The 22,621-nt window shown below is 41.9% G+C and overlaps 1 protein-coding gene across 2 annotated transcripts in view; it reads left to right on the top strand.

The window, feature by feature from the left end:
• KIAA1217 overlaps positions 1-22,621 on the top strand; it is an 821,092-nt gene that overhangs the window by 275,183 nt on the left and 523,288 nt on the right. For both annotated transcript variants that reach the window (XM_059892822.1, XM_025000971.2), the window contains one exon: positions 13,843-13,996. The gene's annotated coding sequence lies outside the window, so the exon portion shown is untranslated. The remainder of the gene's footprint in view (positions 1-13,842; positions 13,997-22,621) is intronic.

The raw sequence follows: 22,621 nt of genomic DNA on the forward strand, positions 1-22,621 counted from the left end.
ACTGAGCCACCAGGATGCCCCTTTTCTTTGTGCATTCTTAAACCTTTCCCTTTTCTACTTCTTTTCATTAAAGCCTTTAAAAGTCATTTTTTTTAATCTCATTCCAATAAATATCAATGTAACTCCCTCATTATTATTAATATCCTTTAAGAATGAGGTGGTCTTTTTGTTTCTATTTAATCACAAGAATCTATATTCTTTTCTGAATTTGGTTTCTATGGGTACTTTTTTCTCCTAATGATGAGTCATATTTGTGGGTTCTTAAAAAAGGAGATTATCTAAAGTATATTTAAGAAAAGCACACACTTTTTTTGTTGTTTTTTCCAAAGCAGGCGTATCTATTTAAAGTAACACTTGCTTTGTAAAATCTAAATTACTATAGGAAGACCGACAGAATGATGACCCACTGAAAACTGAGGAATTGTGTTTTAATTATTTTTAAATTGCTGTTCTATATCATTTTTATAAGAAGTCTTGGTGAACAGATTAAATGCCTTTTTTACCTGGTAGCAATAGGTGTTATGGGTAATAAATTGATGAATGTGGTGAAAGTTAGAGAAGAAGAGCTGAAGAAAAAGGAAGTAGATTATAAAGGTAGGGAATGGAGATATAAAGAATCCTGCAGAACAATTTAATATTCCAGACCCCTCATTTTATAAATGAGGAAGTTGTAGGCAAGTGAGATAAAGTAACAATAAAACTTAGAACCTGTACCTGGAGAATCAAGAATCATCTGCCTTTGACTGTACATGAAAAGCAAAGTGAGAAACAGAGGCCCTTCTCTGCTTGAATTACATTTAGAACCAGAATCTTCAAGTTGTGCTGTCTTAGTGGATTGAGTCATCAAACTATTCGGGTATTTTCCTAATTTCTACTAAAAGTTATGCTTTGCAAACCCAGCCTATGTCTGCATGGGAAAGGAAGGGTCAGATCCTGCTACCCTGAGGCTACCTGGCCAGCATTTAGCATCACTTACAGCTCACCTTTGTATGTGATGCTAAATAATCTTCCCCTAATCCTGTTTGCATTGGCTTCTCTGCTGTTTTCCATGAACTCCATCATCTAGTTGCTCAGCACCTGAGATAGGCATAGCCCTGGGTTCAGCGCTTAATGAGAACATAAAAGTACAAGGAGCTTGCAATCTAATTAGAAAACAAATAGCTGGGTGCAGAGGTGAAGTGACAGATCAGGGCCTGTGTGTGTTTGAGAGGTCAGAGCTGGGTTGAGCAAAGAGTGACTTCTGCACACTGCCCTGGATTTGAGCTGGACCAGGAAACATAGATACGTTTTAGATGTACGAAAGAGGTGGAAATTATATTCTAGGGGAGGAACAGCATGTGTACACGCTTTGTGCTAGTGATAAACACCTTATATATGAGGATCCAAAAGAAAAATTACCTGTAGGGGCATCAGGGGTTCATGGTGAGGAATAGTTAGGTAGCTAGGTTTTACAGGGACTTGAACACCAGGCTGAAACACTTTATCTCATTAAATACAGCAATCTTACCACCTCTGAATAAATAACGTCTTCCAGTTGGAAAGTAGGGAAGATAAACTGCTTTGTGATCCATTAAAATAATGACATGAAGCCAAGTTGTATGATTTCCCAAAAACCCATCATTTCATGAGCTACTCCTCGGGTAAAATTATTTTTCTGACTCTGTAGCGATATAAAAGAATACTCTCCAAACCACAACACTGAAACAAGCTGGAGTACTTTGGGTTGTGCTCCCCTTGTGGATTTATAAGTCTTTATTGCTTTTTCATTGTGGAAATTGTTTTGGCAAATATGTATTCAGAAGTGCATTCAAAAAGCAAAAGCTGACAAAGTGGAGAGACTACGAAATGTAATGGCTCTGAGAAAGCAACAGAGAAATAGAGGCGACAGGGCCTGAATTTCCAGTAACTGTGTCAGTATATTGTGTGACTGACCCAAAAGAAGATGAAACACCCTGCCTACCCCACAGCGACCTCTTATATGTCAGAAGGAGACCTGAGAGAAGCAGGAAAGTGGTGAGGGCAGGTGTCGCGAACCTCCAGAGGAAATCACCTGGCCTGATGTGAGGGAGAGGCTCCGCCAAGATAAGGGATGGTCCCCATAAGATACATTTATCTGGCAGATAACAGAGGCCAAGAGAACCGAATTCCATCATTTTTTCTTGGCAGCCCTCAGGCTGGGGCGTCCCAGCCAATGGTCTGGAAGCCATGAGGTCACGATATGATTTGTCACTGAGTCCCATTCTCACTGAGTCCCATTGTTCCCTATCACTGTCCAGCTGAGCATCCCTGCTGGTTCCGCCATGTGGACCAGAAGAGCCAGTTTGGGGCCGTGGTCAAGTCACATAGTTTGTCCCACTCCACTGAGCCTGCAAATTCAGAAAGGACACATAGGAAGGGCAGGGTGGGCTAGGGGAGGCTAGGAGGGAGGGAGAGAGGGCCGACCCACTTAACCAGTCAGATCAACTGAGTCATCACTGCAGGACAAGGGAATCGGGAATGTCACTGCCAGCGTCACCCCACCCTTCTTCTTACAGACGTGTCATTTAAGAGCCTTGCCGTCACTTCTTCCCATGGGCTCTGAAAGCCTTCTGTTCATCCCCAGCTGCACACGTTGATGGACTAGCAAAGCCTCGGGGTTCCTGCTCTTATTTCTTGTGCTGTGCTATTTGCCCAGCCTCTAATCCCAGCTGGGAGCAGGACCTCCATGCAAAGCTCCGGAGACCAGGTTGTTGTCCAGCCAATGTCTGAAATGTCTACAAGTCAGGAGCTTGGTTGGGCATAGGCAGCCTTTTCTAAGGAGATGCTGGAGGAAGGCAGGTCTGAGTCTTCTGGGGCTCTGCCCAGGCTCCCAAGCATTCAGGAGAACAAAGAGATGGTCCTGAGGTTAAAAGCCATCCTTCTTCTCCCTGGTCGGTGGGGAAGTACTCCCAGTTTAATGACTGCTTCAGCTTATGAGTAGATCTGGGTCTCCCTAGAGGAAGAGGCAGAGGTATGAGTGACAGAACCAGCTTTCTTTGGACTAACCGGGTAATGACAGTGTTGTACTCCTTACCCTGCTTGGCATAGAGAAACCTTGGGTGGAAAAGGCTTTTTTGTTTTCTAAACTGCAAGTTCATGACTGCTGAAGCCAAACGTGAGCTCAGTGGTCCTTTGGCCGCCCTGTCATGCCTGGGGTGGGGGTGGGGGAGTTTGAGGAATGGGGATTTAGGGATGCAGATGATAGGAAACTTCCTCTGTGCTGATTTTAGGACCTGGGACAGTCCCGCTGCTCAACACCATCTTATACACGGGCTGTCTGTGGGGGTTGCTGGGTTTGTTGAAATCCTAAATGCTCCCCACAAGGAGTTTGCCTTCCTGCTACCCAGGGAAAGCTTTCGAGAAGTGGAATACAGGAGATGTATGAAAATTGAGGAAGGCCTAAAACTAAATGCTTGTAAGTCTAAACCCAGAAGCCTTTCTTGAAGGTGTTGCTAAGGAAGTCAAAGATATTTGTTTTACCCCTACCTTGAGGACGTTTCTGAGCGTCATTGAGCATGACACCACCAGGGGGCAATATGAAGCTGTGTCCATTACTCATCATTTTGGTCTTGACCAAAGTCAAGTCCAGACCACACAGCCTTTTCTGTCCCCATAGAGCAGCTTTCTGAAAGCCCTCTGGTGGCATTTAAACTTTAAAGCTTTGGCAATGTTTAGTAAATCTGACAGGATCATTAAGAGTACATTGGATTTTTTTCCCCTTAAAACCAATACCAAATTCAGTTTTACTGGGAATATGTTGCTGTTCAAATTCTCATCCGAAATGGCCATTTTTCTCTGACTTCACTGTCTGAAATAAGAATGCATTAAGTAATGCCCCAAACCTAAGTTGTAAAAAAGAAAATTTGTAAAGATTTGCTTCCAATCCATGTTATTAAAATTGAGAAGTCTCCAAGGGCAGCACGGTCCACCAGAGATGGGTTCACACTAGGCTGAGTGTTTTGTTCAGTCCTTGCCTCGTGTCTCCCTTGTGGCTCAGCTGGTAAAGAAGTTGCCTGCAATGCGGGAGAGCTGGGTTCTATCTCTGGATTGGGAAAATTCCCTGGAGAAGGGAAAGGCTACCCACTCCCAGTATTCTGGCCTGGAAAATTCCATGGACTGGATAGTCCATGGGGTCGCAAAGAGTTGGACATGACCAGGCGATTTTCACTTCCACTTCACTTGCCTCGTGTTAGGATTGCCCTGGGACTGGCATTTCTCCTGTCTTTGGAGAACTTTTAGTCTCCCAGGGAATCTGACGAAATGACATAAGTCCGTTCCCTGGCACTCTGTTAGCTTTTAGGGAATAACTGGTCAGTTTGGAAAATGAAAAAAGAAATAATAGAGTAATTTCTGGAACCATCACAGTTTAGGGAAGCTGACATGTTCATAATCTTAGATTTTGGAATAATACTACTCCAGTGGATTTTCTAGCTGACCAATTCTATCCCAGCCAAATTAGGGTAAGTGGTTTTCTCATTATTAAGAGAGCATTTCCCCTTTTCCTAAAATTTTCATTATTTCCTCAGTCAGTTGTCACTCAGTTGTGTCCAACTCTTTGTGACTCTTTCCTCAGCAGTATTTAGCATTTTCTTAGGGCCCTCGTGGCTCAGGCAATACAGAACCTGCCTGCAATGCAGGAGACCTGGGTTTGATCCCTGTGGCAAAGATCCCCTGGAGAACGGAATGGCTATCCACTCCAGTATTAGAATTCCATGAACAGAGGAGCCTGGCGGGCTACAGTTCATGAGGGTCACCAAGAGCCAGACACGACTGAGCGACTAACACTTTCTCTTGTTTTAGGGCAGTTTTGCTAATATATGATATTTGGGAATAAACACAGGTTGAGGTGGTAATCCAGGGACTGTCTCCTGAAAACTTTGAGAAGTTGGAAGAACATTGAGTTCTTCAACTGAAACAGCAGTAAAATAATGTCACTGTGCTATGAATCAAGTGCTGTCTTCTTGCCTAATGCGTCTTAATTCTAATTAAACAGCAAAACTGAGCCCGTTTTTTTTTTTTTTTTTTTTTTTTGGCAAGGTTAAACATTTTGTTGAGTGCTCTCAGCACAGGATAGCGATTTATAAACTCTGAATCCAGGTCCCAAGTCTATTATTGACTTTGGGAAAGTCATTTAACCTTTTGTCTCTTATTTCTGTGGAGGGAAATGAAAGTCATAAAATGGCCCATCTCACTGGGAGGCTGTGATTAATGTCACAAATGACAGAAATATACTTTGCAAGTTCAAATTGGTATTGCAGTGCTGACGTGAACCCCTAGCAAAGGGGCAAGGGTCCTGTTTCATAGACAAGGAGGCCGTCTGCCTCCCTCTTTTTCCCACCTCCATCCTCTGACAACGTCCAGATGCTTCCAAAACCTTACTCAGCTCTTCTCGACTTTATATGAAGCAAGCAGGTGTTCAGGTGCTCAGTCGTGTCCAACTCTTTGACCCCCATGGACTGTAACCCGCCAGGCCTCTGTGTCCATGGAATGTTCCAGGCAAGAATACTGGAGTGGGTTGCCATTTCATCCATCAGGGAATCTTCCAACCCAGGGATGGAACCCATGTCTCCTGTGTCTTTTGCATTGCAGGCAGATTCTTTACTGCTGAGTCACTGGGGAAGCCCAGGTGAAGCAGACACACAATCATTTCAGAGACATTGACTAAGCACCTTATCTTCACATGCTTCAGGAAGCAAGGACTGTGCAAGTCAAGTTTCCGTAGTTGTGTGTGCACCCCTTCTTGCTTCATTGTGATGGAGAAGCAGTGGGGCTTGGGGAATGGAGGGTCAAAGTAGCTTTATGGCATAGGAAGGAGATAGTTTCTCTGTAAGAAGAGAGCATTGGACCAGCACCCCTTGCAAAGGGCTTTTCCTCGCTAGACAATGAGCATAAAAGCTGGACCTGGCGATTTCCTTTTTTGACTATGTATCCAACAGTGGGCACAGTGCTGGAGCCAAAAGAGCCACATGATAAATGTCTGTTGGAAGAAAGATGGGGGGAAAATCAGCTGGTTCATTTGTAGCGCTAATAGCCACACCAAAGTGCTTAGAAGCTGCATTTTCCATGAAGATCTAAATAATGAACTTCTAATGAAATAACAGAGAGTTATACAATCAATTTTATCTCCATGTATAAGTTGGGGTTTCCTGGTGGCTCAGATTGTGAAGAATCTACCAGCAGTGCAGGAGACCCAGGTTTGATCCCTGGGTTGGGAAGATCCCCTGGAGAAAGAAATGGCAACCCATTCCAGTATTCTTGGCCTGGAGAATCCCATGGACAGAGAAGCCTGGTGGGGTCCATGGGGTCCTAGTGGTCATAGCGTCCATGGGGCATGACCATGAGGTCATAGCATCTAACACGGCCGAGCAATTAACACACACACACATAAAATTAAAATTTAATAATTCAATAAATGAATTTTATTTCTATTTTTTTACTTTTATGTTTTAATATCCACACCCAAAAACGTTTCAGAAGAACTGTAATTTTTTAAAAACTTTTATTGAAGTATAGTTACTTCACAATGTTGTGCCCACTTCTGCCATATACATATACATACCAGGGCTTCCCTGGTAGCTCAGCTGGTAAAGAATCTGCCTGCAATGCAGGAGACCCCAGTTTGATCCCTGGGTCGGGAATATCCTCTGGAGAAGTGATAGGCTACCCACTCCAGTATTCTTAGGCTTCCCGGGTGACTCAGCTGAAAAAGAATCCACGGGTTTCCACTCTAGTATTTTGGTCTGGAGAATTTCATGAATTATACAGTCCATGGGGTCCCAAAGAATTGGACACAACTGCACAACTTTCACTTTTCTGCCATATAGCAAAGTAAATCAGCCATACACACACATACAACCCCCCCTTTTTTTTCATTTCCTTCCTATTTAGGTAACTATAGAGCACCAAGTAGAGCTCCCTGTGCTATACAGCAAATCCTCATCAGCCATCCATTCTACACAGAGTAATGTATATATTGTCAACCCCAACCTCCCAATCTGTCCTACCCACTCCTTCCCTGCTTGGTATCCATACATTTGTTCTCTACAAATGTGTCTGTATCTTTGCTTTGCAAATAGGTTTATCTGTACCATTTTTCTAGATTCTACATATATGTGTTAATATACAATATTTGTTTTTCTCTTTCTGACTTACTTCACTCTGCATGACACTCTCTAGGTCCATCCACATCTGTGCAAATGGCACAGTTTTGTTCCTTTTATGGCAGAGTAATATTCCACTGTATACACGTACCACATCTTCTTTATCCATTTCTCTGTTGATAGACATTTAGGCTGTTCCCATGTCCTGGCTTTTGTAAACACTGCTGCAGTAATTACTGGGGTGCATTCATCTTTTGAAATTATGGTTTTCACTGGGCATATGCCCGGGAGTGGGACTGCTGGGTTGTACGGTGGTCCTGTTTTTAGTTTTTTAAGGTACCTCCAGACTGTTCTCCATAGTAGCTATATCAATTTACATTCCCACCAACAGTGTAAGACAAGAAATGAATTTTAACTTCCATCTTTGTTACTTTTTAGAGGTTTTTTTAGTAGTCAAATTTTTCTACAAGCCTAAGTGCCAAGAATGCAAAAAAAAAAAAAATTTTTTTAAAGGAAAAAAAAAAAAAGAAATGCTAAACTTATATTGTAGATTTTCCAACTAAACCGAAGTAACTCACATGGGAAAATGCAATTTCAGTCAGATGGGTTTTATCCTTGTTTACTCCTAAATATCCAAAATATTTTAAAAAGTAAAGATATAAAGAGGAGATACAAATGCCTTCAAAACCGACCATTACTTCTCAGAAGCCCAGCGTTACTTGAGAATTGAAAAACAGCGTACATAGCCTGGTGGTCTCATCTTTTTCAAAAGTAGAAGTAATGCCCAGGTCTCACTTCAGATGACTTGTACTGCGATTTCAGCAGTTTGTTCTTTCAATGATCTCTTGCAAAGAAGCAGCCAACTTCCTACCGACTTTCTACCAACTTAGTGTTCTATCGTGAAAGGCAAAAGGAACTTGGTATTATTTCAGGAGAAGAGTTATAGTCTCTTAGATTACCACATGTCCCCAAAAAGCTATTGTTGAAGGGAAAATAGACGGTCGCTTGGGAGAAAATATAGATTTAAAGCCATTTTCAAAAGAAATGCTTTATTTTTTTTAATGACTTGGATCCATATTCAATAAAGAGCTTTGCTAATCATTTTTCCTAATTACTTTGGCTAACTCACATTTGATGAAAAAAAAATATATTGTGAAGACTGCAGTAAAGTGTAAGTTGCTCTCCCATGTAATTAGTTTGTTCTGGGAGCTCATTTTTATTACGAAAATAATTTGCAGTAGGTAGTTATGAGGGAGGGGGCTCAAGCTCCAAGGCTTCGGGATAGTATTTCCTATATGAAATCTTCTCTACCATGACAATTCATTTTATTTCTTGGAAGTCAAACATCTCCTTTGCATCTAATTTCAGATAAACAGACTCAACAGACTCAGGCCCTCGACGGTCTGACAGCGTTTCTGGGGCATTTCATTCATGAAGGGAATTAAAGGCTTCAGGCGTCAGTGGCCATGTATTTCCTTCCACAGTGCCTATTTCTGAGGTCCTCTTTCTCTTTCTTGTCTCTCTCTCCCTCCCGGTGCCAAACTGATTTTAAGGGAGAAACAAGGACTAATGGAGGATGGAGGGAGGGGAAAGCCACGCCCATACCTAAGTGACTGCCCTTTGGGAACAATGAGTTCTTTTGTTCACGGTTCCCTGAAGCCAGGAGGAAAGAGGGAGGTGCTTTCATTTTCTTTTCTACACCAGTCTCTCGGCCAGAGCTTGGGATCCTATCAAACCAACCCCCAGGAACTTTCTCTCAACTATTTTCAATTTTATCCTCCACTTGACTCTTTCTCCTTTGCCTTCAAACATGAGTAAGTTCATTTGTACTTAAAGAAAAAAATACTTAATCTTACCAGTCTTCAAACAAATGTTCTTTCCTGGGTGCTTCTTTCTTTCTTTGTGATCCACTTCCTGACTTCACAGTCTTGGCCCTAACCAGAAATACCTTTATTTCTAACATGTTGACTCAATAAAATGAAACTTCATTACAGAAGAAACAATGTGATCTCAATCCTTAACTTCAGGCAGTGGTGGCAGTGCATTTTTACCCCCAGAGAATATTTCTAGGACCTTATTTCTCTTTTCTACGTCTCTCTAACTCCCATCCCAGTGCCAATTTGACTACTTGGGAGATAGATGGAGGGAGAAGGATGCTCTGCCTGTATCTAGAGAGATTCCCCATTTAGACAAGGCCCTGGGAAGGCTGTGTCTTTGGGGAAATCTTTAAGTGTTGACTCATGCTTTTCAGTCTTCCAACTATGTTGGATATATTTGAAAGGCTAGTTGGGTTTCCATGACACTGTGTTTTGAATTTAAGTATGAATAATAAGGGAGAATTGGTCAGGGACCTGGACACTTATAAAAGGTCACAGTGATCCTGTGGATTGATAAAGAACGATCATAAACAGAGAGCCTTCTATGAGCAAAGTCACAGACATGATTCTAATAGAGAAAGATGGCTGACTTAAAAGTGATTCAGAGCTGAGTCATTGTTTGGTTGGGGTTCTTTATTTAGACTTTGGAAATAGTTCCAAGAGAAAAAGGAAGCATTGACTAAGTTACAGTATAAGAGACGGTATGTTTCGCTATATATTCAGATATGCACAATTGAATGTCTTTCACTGGGATGGTTTTATAGTCACATTTCTGAGAATAGTTCTATCACTAAAACAGTCATGTATGTATATATATATTTTAAACTTTTCTTCTGGCCACTAATAATAAACAGTTGGTAAGAAAACTCTTAAATTAGATTTCATCACCAATTCAATGGACATGAATTTGAGCAAACTCTAGGAGATCATGGAGGACAGAGGATCCAAGCAAGTTGCAGTCCAGGGGTTGCAAAGCACTGGGCATGACTTAGCAACTGAATAGCAACCACCACAACAAAAGAAAACTCTGCATTGCATCTTAAAATGAAAATACAAATAAGTTAGATTGCCTTGTTGTATGTGTATTTGGTGGTATTTGTTTGGGTTAGTCTTTTGGGTGATTTGAACAGGAAGATTCAGAAGAACAAGATAAAGGCTATGTATTTGCTCTGGGAAGAGTTCCTAATTGCTGAAAATTGCAGGAAGCTGACCTGAACTAGGAAACTGAGGGTTCACAGACTCTGAGCTGCTGAGACCAGGACTGGTCCCTGGGCAGAGCCAGCTGGGTTCTGACAATCAAGGAGCAGGAGCAACGTGATGAGGGCGAGGCCACTGCCATCCTTGCCACCATCACTGCGTCTAACCATCCCATTGTCTTTGAGTCATTTCCTTGGGATTTAGAGAAGAGCTTAGGTCACCTGTCCGGGTCCTGGCTTCCAGGACTGCTGAAAAGTGATGAGGGGAAAGGGAAGGAGAAGATCTGAGGAGGATCTGACTTTTCCAGCTTCCTTAGGTTGGAGGATGAGGAGACAGATACTCTGAACAAGTGTGTACAGTGGGGAGAATTTCCCTAAAACACAAAGGGGCCTTGGGTTTTGGACAGCTCCCCCTGCTGGCCTCCCCCATACTCCATTTTCAGAGAGAAAATGTGTTAGAAAGTAAAAGTGAAAGTCGCTCAGTCCTGTCTGAGTCTTTGTGACCCCATGGACTATACAGTCCATGGAATTCTCTAGGCCAGAATACTGGATTGGGTAGTCTTCCCCTTCTCCAGGGATCTTCTCAACCCAGGGATCGAACCCAGGTCTCCTACATTGCATAAAAGACTCTGGCTAATAAAAATTCCATATGCCCTCTGTTGATTTATTAAATTACTATAGAACTCATAACACTGTTCTAAGCAGGGTTAATATATTGTAATAATTTCTAGCAATGTATTCTTTTGTAATCCAACTCAGTTAAAAGTATATACCTTTATACATTAGCATCAGGCATTGAGAAATAAAACGTGTGTTTTAGGGGGTGACGTCATTCCTTCAGCTTCAGATATTATCTGTTTTACATTGAACCAGCAATAGCTAGCAAAGAGTTTAAGTGCTTTATTTCATAGGAACTTTTCTCCACATCCTCTCCAGCATTTATTGTTTGTAGATTTTTTAGTGATGGTCACTCTGCCAGGTGTGAGGTGATAGGTTTTGATTTGCATTTGATTGCATTTGATTTGCAAATCAAAACTCATTGCAGTTTTGATTTGCATTTCTCTAACAATCAGTAATGTTGAGCATCTTTTCGTGCATTTGTTGGTCATCTGTATGTCTTCACTGGAGAAATGTCTATTTAGGTCTTCTACACATTTTTTTTTATTGGGTTATTTGTTTTTTTGTTATTGAGGTGCATGAGCTGTTTGTATATTTTGGAGATCAATCCCTTGCCAGTTGTTTCTTTTGCAAATATTTTCTCCCAAATAAACAAGAATCCCTGACCTTTGTACACTTCATACAGTATTTCTTTTTTTTTTTTTTTGAATGTTCATAAAGCTTTCATTTTTTTAAACTTGATTATATTAAAGTCTAGTTGCTTCACAATGTTGTGTTAGTTTCTAGTGGTAGCAGTCATTCAGTCCTGTCTGACTCTTTGTGACTCCACAGACTGCAGCCGGCCAGGCTCCTCTGTCCATGGGATTCTCCAGGCAAGAATGCTGGAGTGGGTTGCCATTCTCTTTAATTATCTAACTCATACATAGGATTAATAGTGTATATATGTGTCAATCCCAATCTCACAATTCCTCTCACCACCACCCTTCCCGCCTTGGTATCCATGTATCAAATAGCATTTCTTTAACTGTGAATGCCATCAGCTATTTCACATTTAGGAGAAATCTCATTTTATATTCTTGCATTCTATCTAGTGCAACCATTTGGATTTCATAAATGAGAAAATTTAATTGGTAGCCAGTGGACCAGAGAGAGAAATTCTGTTGCAAAAAGGGGCAAGTTTCACAGTTGCTTTCCTCACAATTATGCTGGCACAGGATAACCTTTGGATTGATTAAAATGTTGCTCTGAATCATATAATGTTTTCCATAAATCTGCTACCAGTAGTAGTTTGCAGTGGTCAAACAATAACACTTCAATCATTCAGACTCAGTGGTCTCTTATCCTGACGTCTCTAAATTTTCAATTACTTTGGAGTTCTGCTGATTTTAAATTAAAATTTACTAAACAAGTGCTCTCTTCCAAAATGTGACAAATTGGGTTGCAGTATTCAAATTATGAAGGTGAAGGACAGGGAAGCCTGGTGTGTTGCAGTCCATGGGGTCGAAAAGAGTCGGACACAACTAAGCAACTGAACAACAACAATTCAAATTATTCTGCTGCTGCTGCTAAGTCGCTTCAGTCGTGTCCGACTCTGTGTGACCCCATAGACGGCAGCCCACCAGGCTCCCCCGTCCCTGGGATTCTCCAGGCGAGAACACTGGAGTGGGTTGCCATTTCCTTCTCCAATGCATGGAAGTGAAAAGTGAAAGTGAAGTTGCTCAGTCGTGTCCGACTTAGCGACCCCATGGACTGCAGCCTACCAGGCTCCTCCATCCATGGGGTTTTCCAGGCAAGAGTACTGGAGTGGGGCGCCATTGCCTTCTCCCAAATTATTCTAGAGACCTCTTTATTTTATTCAAAGATGAGATTTTCAGGTACCACCAAGTATTTTTTATTTTTTAACTACCAAATGATTGCAAATGGCTATTTTAGGTCAAAACTCAGTAATGTGTTTTGACACATTTTAATTGCGTTCAATGATTCTTTTTCTCTATCGTTTCATCCATGATTTTCTTTCCAATTAGCAACGTGTTTCTCTGGATACTAAGAAGAATTGAAGTAAACAGATTTCCATTTGGGGAAATGTTGTCCTACAGGTTGTCCTGTTCTGTGCTCACTCAGTTCACTGACATCAACTAAACTACTAGAGCTCCTGGCAGCATAGAAATCTGCTGACTGTAGGGAAAGATGGCAAAATCAAATTCTGTTTCCTGGAGTTCCTCAATGATCCTGGACTCCTGCTCTGCAGACGAGGTCCTCTTGATTTCATCCACAATTTCAGTATCTTTATGTTGGGCACCTCATGTTCTTCGGTGGCCCAGCCTCCTGCTATGGGTCCCCAGTCCCATGGTTACTTCCCATTGGCATGGCTGATGGAATCCAGACTTCTCTGTGCATCAGGCACTTGAAATGATCCAGCAATCCCTGCTGCCCATCACTCCCAACAAAGGGAGCAGAGAGGTGAGTCAGAGACAACTCAGCCTTTCATTCAGTCTCTGATTCTCAGTTGGCCTTTTCTGATTTCCTTCTGCCTCCAGCGACACAAGTGTGAAAGTCGCTCAGTTGTTTCTGACTCTTTGTGACCCTATGGACTGTAGCCTGCCAGGCTCCCCCTGTCCATGGAATTTTCCAGGCAAAAATACTGGGAGTGGGTTGCCATTCCCTTCTCCAGGGCGTCTTCCCAACCCAGGGATCAAACCCAGGTCTCCCACATTGCAGGAGGATTCTTTACCGTCTGAGCCACCAGGAAAGCCCAAACTACACAAGTCTGCTATTCTTTTCATGGTTGATCAGTTTAATGTGTTTACATTCCTTAGTAGTGTCTGACTAAGGCTTTGTGAAAAACTGGAAGTTAAAAACTTCTGACTTGGGTAACTTGTACAGAAGCGTATATAGGATTACAACCCATTCTGCTCTTCACATCATGCATACATTGTACTCTATATCCTTCCTGTGTGTTTTAATCAGCTTAAATTTCTAATTACTCCGCAGTGACTGGGTGGAAACCATGACATTATTATTTGCATTTTTCAGATGGAGAGACTGAGGTCCTGAATTTGTACGGATTGTGCTGTGTGCTGTGTGTCCGGGTGACGGGGTTGGAGCCTCAATCCAGAGGCCCTGGGTGTCACCCCCAAAGACTGTGCCACTTATCAGTGGAGGACGCCTCCTCTTCATTTTTTGCTAGGTAAGTCTCTCTTTTTATTAAATCATAAAGTGAGCATTCATCATCTTGACAGTGAACGAATTACGAGCTAAAGGTCTATCTATAAAACTTGGCTTCTGTTAATTCCTCCTTGAGCCCCATGGAACAATACATCTGAGTCCATCCATGCACTCTTCCTCCAATGTGTATTCATTCTGATATCCAGCTGTTTTATTTTTTTAGCCATTCTTTCTTTGAGCTTTCAGGCAGCTCTGTCAATATAGGTGTTACCTTTCAGGCTATGTTTTATGTACACTTTTGTGCCTGTCTTTGTGTTCAGACTCTGGCTTGAAGCCATCATGATGACTAGACTAAGAGAATGTTCAAAGATCATGAACCTTTGGCAGACAACATGTGAACCCCTATAGGTATCTAATGACTTTGTATATATGGAGTAAATAGAGTGAATCAAAAGATCCTTTTAAAGGCCTACCCAGTAATAATGACTTTGATCTAAGTCAAGGTCCCACAAAAGTAGCAAAATTAGCTTGCCAGTTTCATTGAGGTTCTTTTGCTTTGCCCAGATCACCTACAGAGGTGGATTTGGGTGTCTTGAATGGTGGGATGACCAAATCGACCCCCCAGCTTTAATTGTACTCATTTGGCCCAAATTCTGATCATAAATCTGCTGCAGGACGGGGGACCCCTTCCAGGGCCTGAGAGTAGGCTCTTGCCTCACATTCAGAAATGAATTGTCTGAGGGGACACACACACTGACAGAGCAAGAGACTTTTGGGGGCAGAGGCACCTGGGTGGAGAGCAGGAGCGTAAGAGAACCCAAGAGGACTGCTTTGCCACGTGGCTCACAGTCTCAGGTTTTATGGGGATGGGGTTAGTTTCCAGATGGTCTCTGGCCAATCATTTTGACTCAGGGTCCTTTCTGGTGAACTCTGGTGGCATGTGTCACTCAGCCAAGATGGATTCCAGCGAGGATTCTAGGAGATTAATAAGACATATATAGCTGCATCTCCTCTCTCCTTTTGACCTTTCACAAATTTTTCCTGTTGGTGGTAACTTTTTAGTTCTGTGCTCCTTACCATGACCTCCTGTTCTAGGACGATTCAGGCAAGTGGCAACTATCTTGCCTGGCTGGGGGTGGGGGGTGATTTCAGTCAGTGTTCCCCTTCACAAATCCACTAGTTCAATACTTTAATAAAAGCAATTTTCGTTTTGAGTTTCCTCCGATTATAGATGGAGAAGGAAATAGCAACCCACTCCAGTATTCCTGCTTGAAGAATCCATGGACGGAGGAGCCTGGCAGGCTACAGTTCATGAGGTCGCATTACAGAAGTCTTCATATAGCCCTTACCGTTTTACACCATACTGTAAAATTTTGGTATTTGATCCACAGGAAGCTAAGATAGAAAAGAGATAGCTCCTATCCCAGTACAGTGGTTATAACCTTGGATTTGCTTTAGTGAGCAACGTGAGTCAGCCAAATTGCATTGTTACCCCAAAACATCATAACTCTAGAGTCACTGGCAAGAGGTCATTGAACTTAGTTTCAACAACTTCAGAATCAAGGATTCATGGCTTCCATGTTTATACCAGCTCTGATGCAGGAAATTCACTAATACAAGAGTCAGACTTGCAAAACAGCTTCTGAATTCAAGAAGCTAGAGTGTTTCCTTCTGTAAAGTGACAACATTGGGGGAACACCTTCAGATAAGAGGGGACATGTGGATACCGGACTTTGTACGGCTGGAGAGCTGGTTAGTAGGTCCTGTTTACTCTTGGCCAGAAACTGAACCTCAGAAAGGGAATTCAGGAGTCCTTTTAAAGCTCCTGGTGATTGACTCTGATTTCCTTTCCTAGGCATATGGAGTCGATTTTCTACTGTCTCTATAAATACTGTTGTGTCTGTCTCTCTGCCAAACCAGCTACCTTTCTCACCCCAAGGAGAAGCCAGAGATCAGACATTCCTACACTCCAGCCCCATTAGACTCCATGAGGGGAGGGAGCAGATTTGGCAGTCAAAATGATGTGTGTGTTTGAATCTTGAAAGAGCCAGGCTACACTCAGAGTCAGTGGGCTCCCATAAATAACCTGTGCTCCTTCTCTCTTTGTGTGGTTTGGGCTGGAATGCCTTTCTCTTTAGAGCTGTACAAGCGGCCAGAGATCAAAGAGTCAACCGTTTATGGATGCGTAGTTCATTACAAAGTCATCATGCTCAGCGGGAGGACTCTGGCCCAAGCACTCATAATTTTCTCCTATTACTATTTTGTTGCCTGGGTTGGGGTTTGGAGGGCACTCAAAGAACTTGCCACTACTTTAAATAACTTTAAAAAAAAAGAGTAGAGATGAAAATTCACTTTCAAAGGAGGGTTAAAGCTTAACTGGCATCTTTTTAGGCTATGGAATGTGGTAAGAGGGAATAGGAAGTCAAGAAATTGACCCAGTACCACAAGGAATGTGGTTTAAAAAGAATAATAGGCAGAACAGTATCCTGTGTAATTGACTTACCCTTGAGTCAACATTACGGAGAGCCTTTGATAAGCAGAGCAGAACATATACAGGGATTTTTTTTTTTTTAGGCTCAAACTAGATAATGTATTTGAAAAACAGGCTTTGAAATAGTTTGTTAGAATATAAAGAATAAACGTGTTTCAAATTATAGCATTGGGTGATGTTAACAATCCCTGGATTGTGGATAATCACAATGATATGAAATAATAACAACTATTTGTTGAATGTCTACTGTGTGCACGTGCTGTGCAGTGTAGGTGATATCTTTTAATCCTCCCAGCCACGCACAGGGAGGTGTCTTTTCCTCACTTTCATACAGGGAAACAGGACTCTGCAAAGTGTAAGTGCTTTGCTCAAGGTCACTTAGTTATTAAGTGGTGAGCCCAGGATCTGAACCAAACTCTGGAATGAATCAGAATGATGGCCACTTAGCCTGTAGTTAGTGTTTCTGGTTCCTGACTCTTGCTCTAGCCTCTGTTGCAGGAGCTTTTGGAGTGCCTTTGCTTTCCGAGCTGGGGGAACTTTGCAGTCTGTGCTTGCCACTGTTCAGGCTCGGGTCCATCCTCTCCAAGTCCTGCTTCCCTGCATTTCCCCATTCCTCACCCACAGGTCCTCCTCTGGCTTCTAGGGCTGCCACTGACCACCACCCACAGGCCTTCTGCAGGGAGCAGTACCTAGAGTGCATTATGAGGAAAGTGCTTAAAAGAAATACTTTGTCAAATCTGTAAGGGACCCTTATTGGACTTCATATTTAATTTGTATGGTTGTTGTTGTTCATTCGCTAAGTCGTGTCTGACTCTTTGCAACCCCATGGATTCCTCCCCAGGCTCCTCTGTCCTCCACTGTCTCCTGGAGTTTGCTCAGATTCATATCCATTGAGTTAGTGATGCTATCTAACCATCTTATCCTTTGCCACCCCTTTCTCCTTTTGCCTTCAATCTTTCCCATCATCAGGGCGTTTAATTTGTAAACAACACATAAAATACTCTGAAAGACAACTCATGACACTGAATGGATCTGTATGTTTGTACACAGGCTATCAGACTTGATCCCTGAACCTTTTACAACAGGTCATGTAGCTAAGGTCCTTGATCTGTTCTTTTTGCATGGATCTCAGGACCACATATCTAGTAAAATAACTTCCATCAAACACTTGATCGATTACAGGGATAGCCAAAGAACATTTCCCCAAATGTATTCTTTTAACAAGAATCATGTTCTAGTTTTTCATACTTTTTATTACTTTAATTATAATCAAAGCTGAACTATGTGAATCCAAAAAAAAAAAAAAAAATAGTATGCAGTGTAGTGCAAAGAACTCAGTGAATAGAGTGAATAAAGTTTCAGACGCTTACTCCTTGGAAGGAAAGTTATGACCAACCTAGATAGCATATTCAAAAGCAGAGATATTACTTTGCCAACAAAGGTCCGTCTAGTCAAGGCTATGGTTTTTCCTGTGGTCATGTATGGATGTGAGAGTTGGACTGTGAAGAAGGCTGAGTGTAGAAGAACTGATGCTTTTGAACTGTGGTGTTGGAGAAGACTCTTGAGAGTCCCTTGGACTGCAAGGAGATCCAACCAGTCCATTCTGAAGGAGATCAGCCCTGGGATTTCTTTGGAAGGAATGATGCTAAAGCTAAAACTCCAGTACTTTGGCCACCTCATGCGAAGAGTGGACTCATTGGAAAAGACTCTGATGCTGGGAGGGATTGGGGGCAGGAGGAGAAGGGGACAACAGAGAATGAGATGGCTGGATGGCATCACTGACTCGATGGACGTGAGTCTCAGTGAACTCCGGGAGCTGGTGATGGACAGGGAGGCCTGGCGTGCTGCGATTCATGGGGTTGCGAGGAGTCAGACACGACTGAGCGACTGAACTGAACTGAACTGAACTGAAAGTCTCAATGGCTATGGAATCTCGGAGAGCCTTTGTCCTTGTCACAGGTCAAACCTGCACCACAGGATTTCCCCAAGATCAGATAATTCAGATGATGGAAAAGCTAAAACCCTCTGCAAGTGTGACCTTCTTTCCATGTTACTACCTTTTGTTCATCCCATCTGGTTTTACTGCTTTAAAAAATAGTTCTAAAGGGTCAGAAATAGAAGCAAATAATCGATTTATTCTTTTCTACCAATTTAATTGAAAGGCAATGGAAAGCATCATCTAAAAATCCCATGGCTTTTCCCGGCTCCAAGTTTTCCTGAAAGATTTCACACGTGCCATGGAAGAAATTGTGAGTCAGCCTTCCCCAGTCCCAACTTTAAGAGTTGCAGAAATCATCTGCCAGGCAGCACATATGTTCTTAGTTCCATGAGAGGAAGAAAACATATTTGTTGAAAAGAAATGGAAATTTTAAAAACTAGTTGAGTTGTAATAAAGACACTTCAAATTTTGCTAACTTCTTTCCCCCTCTGGTGCCTGACTGCTTTCCCGGCCCTGGACAGTGTCCCCTGCTTATGAGACAGCTGTCACCCCAAACTCTGTATCCCTGGGGTGTGGGCTCCACTTGGCTGTGGAAGGCAGGCACAGGAAGTGCAGAATAATCAAAAGATGAAATTATGATGCCAAAATAATATATCTATGGTGACTCCTTGAATGCAGAGCACTCAAAAGCGGTAAATCCATTCTCTTATTAAGATCTTGTGCTGGGAAATCTGGTCAACCACTTGTAAAAGAATGAAACTAGAACACTTTCTAACACCATATACAAAAATAAACTCAAAATGGATTAAAGATCTCAACGTAAGACCAGAAACTATAAAACTCCTAGAGGAGAACATAGGCAAAACACTCTCTGACATACATCACAGCAGGATCCTCTATGACCCACCTCCCAGAATATTGGAAATAAAAGCAAAAATAAACAAATGGGACCTAATTAAACTTAAAAGCTTCTGCACATCAAAGGAAACTATTAGCAAGGTGAAAAGACAGCCTTCAGAATGGGAGAAAATAATAGCAAATGAAGCAACTGACAAACAACTAATCTCAAAAATATACAAGCAACTCCTACAGCTCAACTCCAGAAAAATAAATGACCCAATCAAAAAAATGGGCCAAAGATCTAAATAGACATTTCTCCAAAGAAGACATACAGATGGCTAACAAACACATGAAAAGATGCTCAACATCACTCATTATCAAAGAAATGCAAATCAAAACCACTATGAGATACCATTTCACACCAGTCAGAATGGCTGCGATCAAAAAGTCTACAAATAATAAATGCTGGAGAGGGTGTGGAGAAAAGGGAACCCTCTTACACTGTTGGTGGGAATGCAAACTAGTACAGCCACTATGGAGAACAGTGTGGAGATTCCTTAAAAAACTGGAAATAGAACTGCCTTATGATCCAGCAATCCCACTGCTGGGCATACACACTGAGGAAACCAGAAGGGAAAGAGACACGTGTACCCTAATGTTCATCGCAGCACTGTTTATAATAGCCAGGACATGGAAGCAACCTAGATGTCCATCAGCAGATGAATGGATAAGAAAGCTGTGGTACATATACACAATGGAGTATTACTCAGCCATTAAAAAGAATACATTTGAATCAGTTCTAATGTGGTGGATGAAACTGGAGCCTATTATACAGAGTGAAGTAAGCCAGAAGGAAAAACACCAATACAGTATACTAACGCATATATATGGAATTTAGAAAGATGGTAACGATAACCCTGTATACGAGACAGCAAAAGAGACACTGATGTATAGAACAGGCTTATGGACTCTGTGGGAGAGGGAGAGGGTGGGAAGATTTGGGAGAATGGCATTGAAACATGTGAAATGTCATGTATGAAACGAGATGCCAGTCCAGGTTCAATGCACGATGCTGGATGCTTGGGGCTGGTGCACTGGGACGACCCAGAGGGATGGTATGGGGAGGGAGGAGGGAGGAGGGTTCAGGATGGGGAACACATGAGAAATAAAGGAATAAAAAATTTAAAAATAAAAAAAAAATAAAAAAAAAAAGATCTTGTACAATTCAGTGTGATAATGAACTTTGGTAAAAAACTACAGTCTACAGTTGGGGAACATGGCCACGATGAAATAACTTGGCCAAGGTCACATAGCTAATGAGCCAGGCAGAGGCGAATAAGACAACTCCTCAGTGTCCTGTTACATAAGGGACCTCCAGACATAGGAGAGGTATTCTCTTATTTTCTTCTGGGCAGCTGTCTTCAAGGAAGCATACTCATGACCGCCTAACACGCTTATAAACAGACTGCTGGCAGTACTGTTGCCTCTATGTTATTAACAACATTGCAGGAATCAGATTCCAACAAGTTGTGGGTTTCTCTTGAAGCAAAAGAAATCAGTTACGGGGAAATGAAACGGTCAATTTGGTGCTCTACCTAAAAAAATTTTAAACTCATTTGATGATACTTTTTGTCCTTCTTCACTTCTCATTGAAACTGTTCTGTTCCTTGGTAATTGCTATTTGATGATTCTGGTGGATTGTCAGTCTGCATGTTTTTATTCATTAAAATGTGTAAATAAAAACTGATGCAATGGAAGAACTATGGCAGCCTCCACCACAGAACAAAGGCTTTTCTAAACCAGGCTTTCACCCATAGCATCTGAATATACGTTTCATGTAGGGTTTTTTTCCCCCCAGGAATCCAATGACATGATTTTACGTTTAGACAGAATCGACACTGACATTTTATTTGACCAAAACAAAGTAAAGAGAAAAAGGAAGAATCATTTCTACATTTAACTAAAAAACCTAAAGGCAATCTGAATAAGACTTTGAAAAAACTTTAATTTTTAATTGAAGGATAATTGCTTTACAATATTGTGTTGGTTTCTGCCATACATTGACATGAATCAGTCATAGGTATACATATGTCCCCTCCCTCTTGAACCTCCTGCCCACCTCCTACTCCATTGCACCCCTCTATGTTGTCCCAGAGCACTGGTTTGAGCTCCCTGAGTCATACAGCAAATTCCCACTGGCTATCTATTTTGCATATGGTAATGTATATGTTTCCATGCTACTCTCTCAATTCACCTTGAAGCTTTATTTCCATTTTGTGATCTAAAGCAGACCTAAGGTGTTTGTGCAGACAGGTGGTGAGTCCTTGGGCAAAGGATTATGTTGACGTTCTGAGAATACTTCAGGATTCGCATCAGAAAGGATTTTGAAACATGGTTTTAAACTCCCATTGAAACAGGTTGCAGGGTGAATCTTAAAGAGAAAACCAAGCCAGATAAACCCAAGATCTTGGCTTCCTGTCAAATCTCACTATTTAGAACCCCAGCTCAGGGACTTCCTTGGTGGTCCAGTGGTTGAGACTCCACCCTTCAAATGCAAGAGGCACAGGTTCAATCCCTGGTAGGGAAATTAAGATCCCACCTGCCATATAGTGTGGCCAAAAAAAATTTTTTTCATTAAAAAAAAAATAGAAACCCCAGTTCATCCTTCCAGGAGTCTTCCAAGGCAGCCTTCCCTAAACCCATCCCTGCCACAGACACCAGCCCTGTGACTTCCTTGATCCTGCTTTAAAAGAAAAAAAAAAAAAAAGCTCAGAGAGTGCATTTTGCATAAAACTAGCAGACAGGAGCACAGCAAGAGAGGAATTCCTTAGTGGTAGAAAACTGAGAGATTTGGTGGTGAGATAGTAGTCTCTTTCTTTAGGATGAGTGGGGAAAGTTCTCCCCTTGCCTTTGAGTGAGGGGTTTCCCTAAAGACAATACTGAACTCTGTGTTTAGTTGCCAAAACCATGCAGGCTTGGGATTTTTTAGAAAGTCAGAACTTTCAGAGGATTGAAACGCCCAATACGATGAACTGTAACTTAGGAGTACCCAGTAGGGACAAGAGAATGGAAGACTTTTTAAAAATACAGTTTTATCAAAAAATTTGAACTTCAGCTGGATTAAGTTGACACCAATTTCCACACGTGTCAGTCAATAGAAAACGTGCCTTTAAAAACTGGAACCTTTTTTGGCCACTGATAGCATCTTAGTCTGGGCTTCCCAGATGGTACTAGTGGTAAAGAACCCACCTGCCGTTGCAGAAGACGTAAAGAGATGTGCGTTCGATCCTCGTCCGTAACATTTTTTTATGATTGAAATGCAGTTTTCGTCATTCACAGAGCCCATATTTGTAAATTCGCCTGCTCACTAAAATTTA

This window comes from Bos taurus, chromosome 13 (assembly GCF_002263795.3).
Source record: "Bos taurus isolate L1 Dominette 01449 registration number 42190680 breed Hereford chromosome 13, ARS-UCD2.0, whole genome shotgun sequence".
Taxonomy (NCBI): Eukaryota; Metazoa; Chordata; class Mammalia; order Artiodactyla; family Bovidae; genus Bos; species Bos taurus.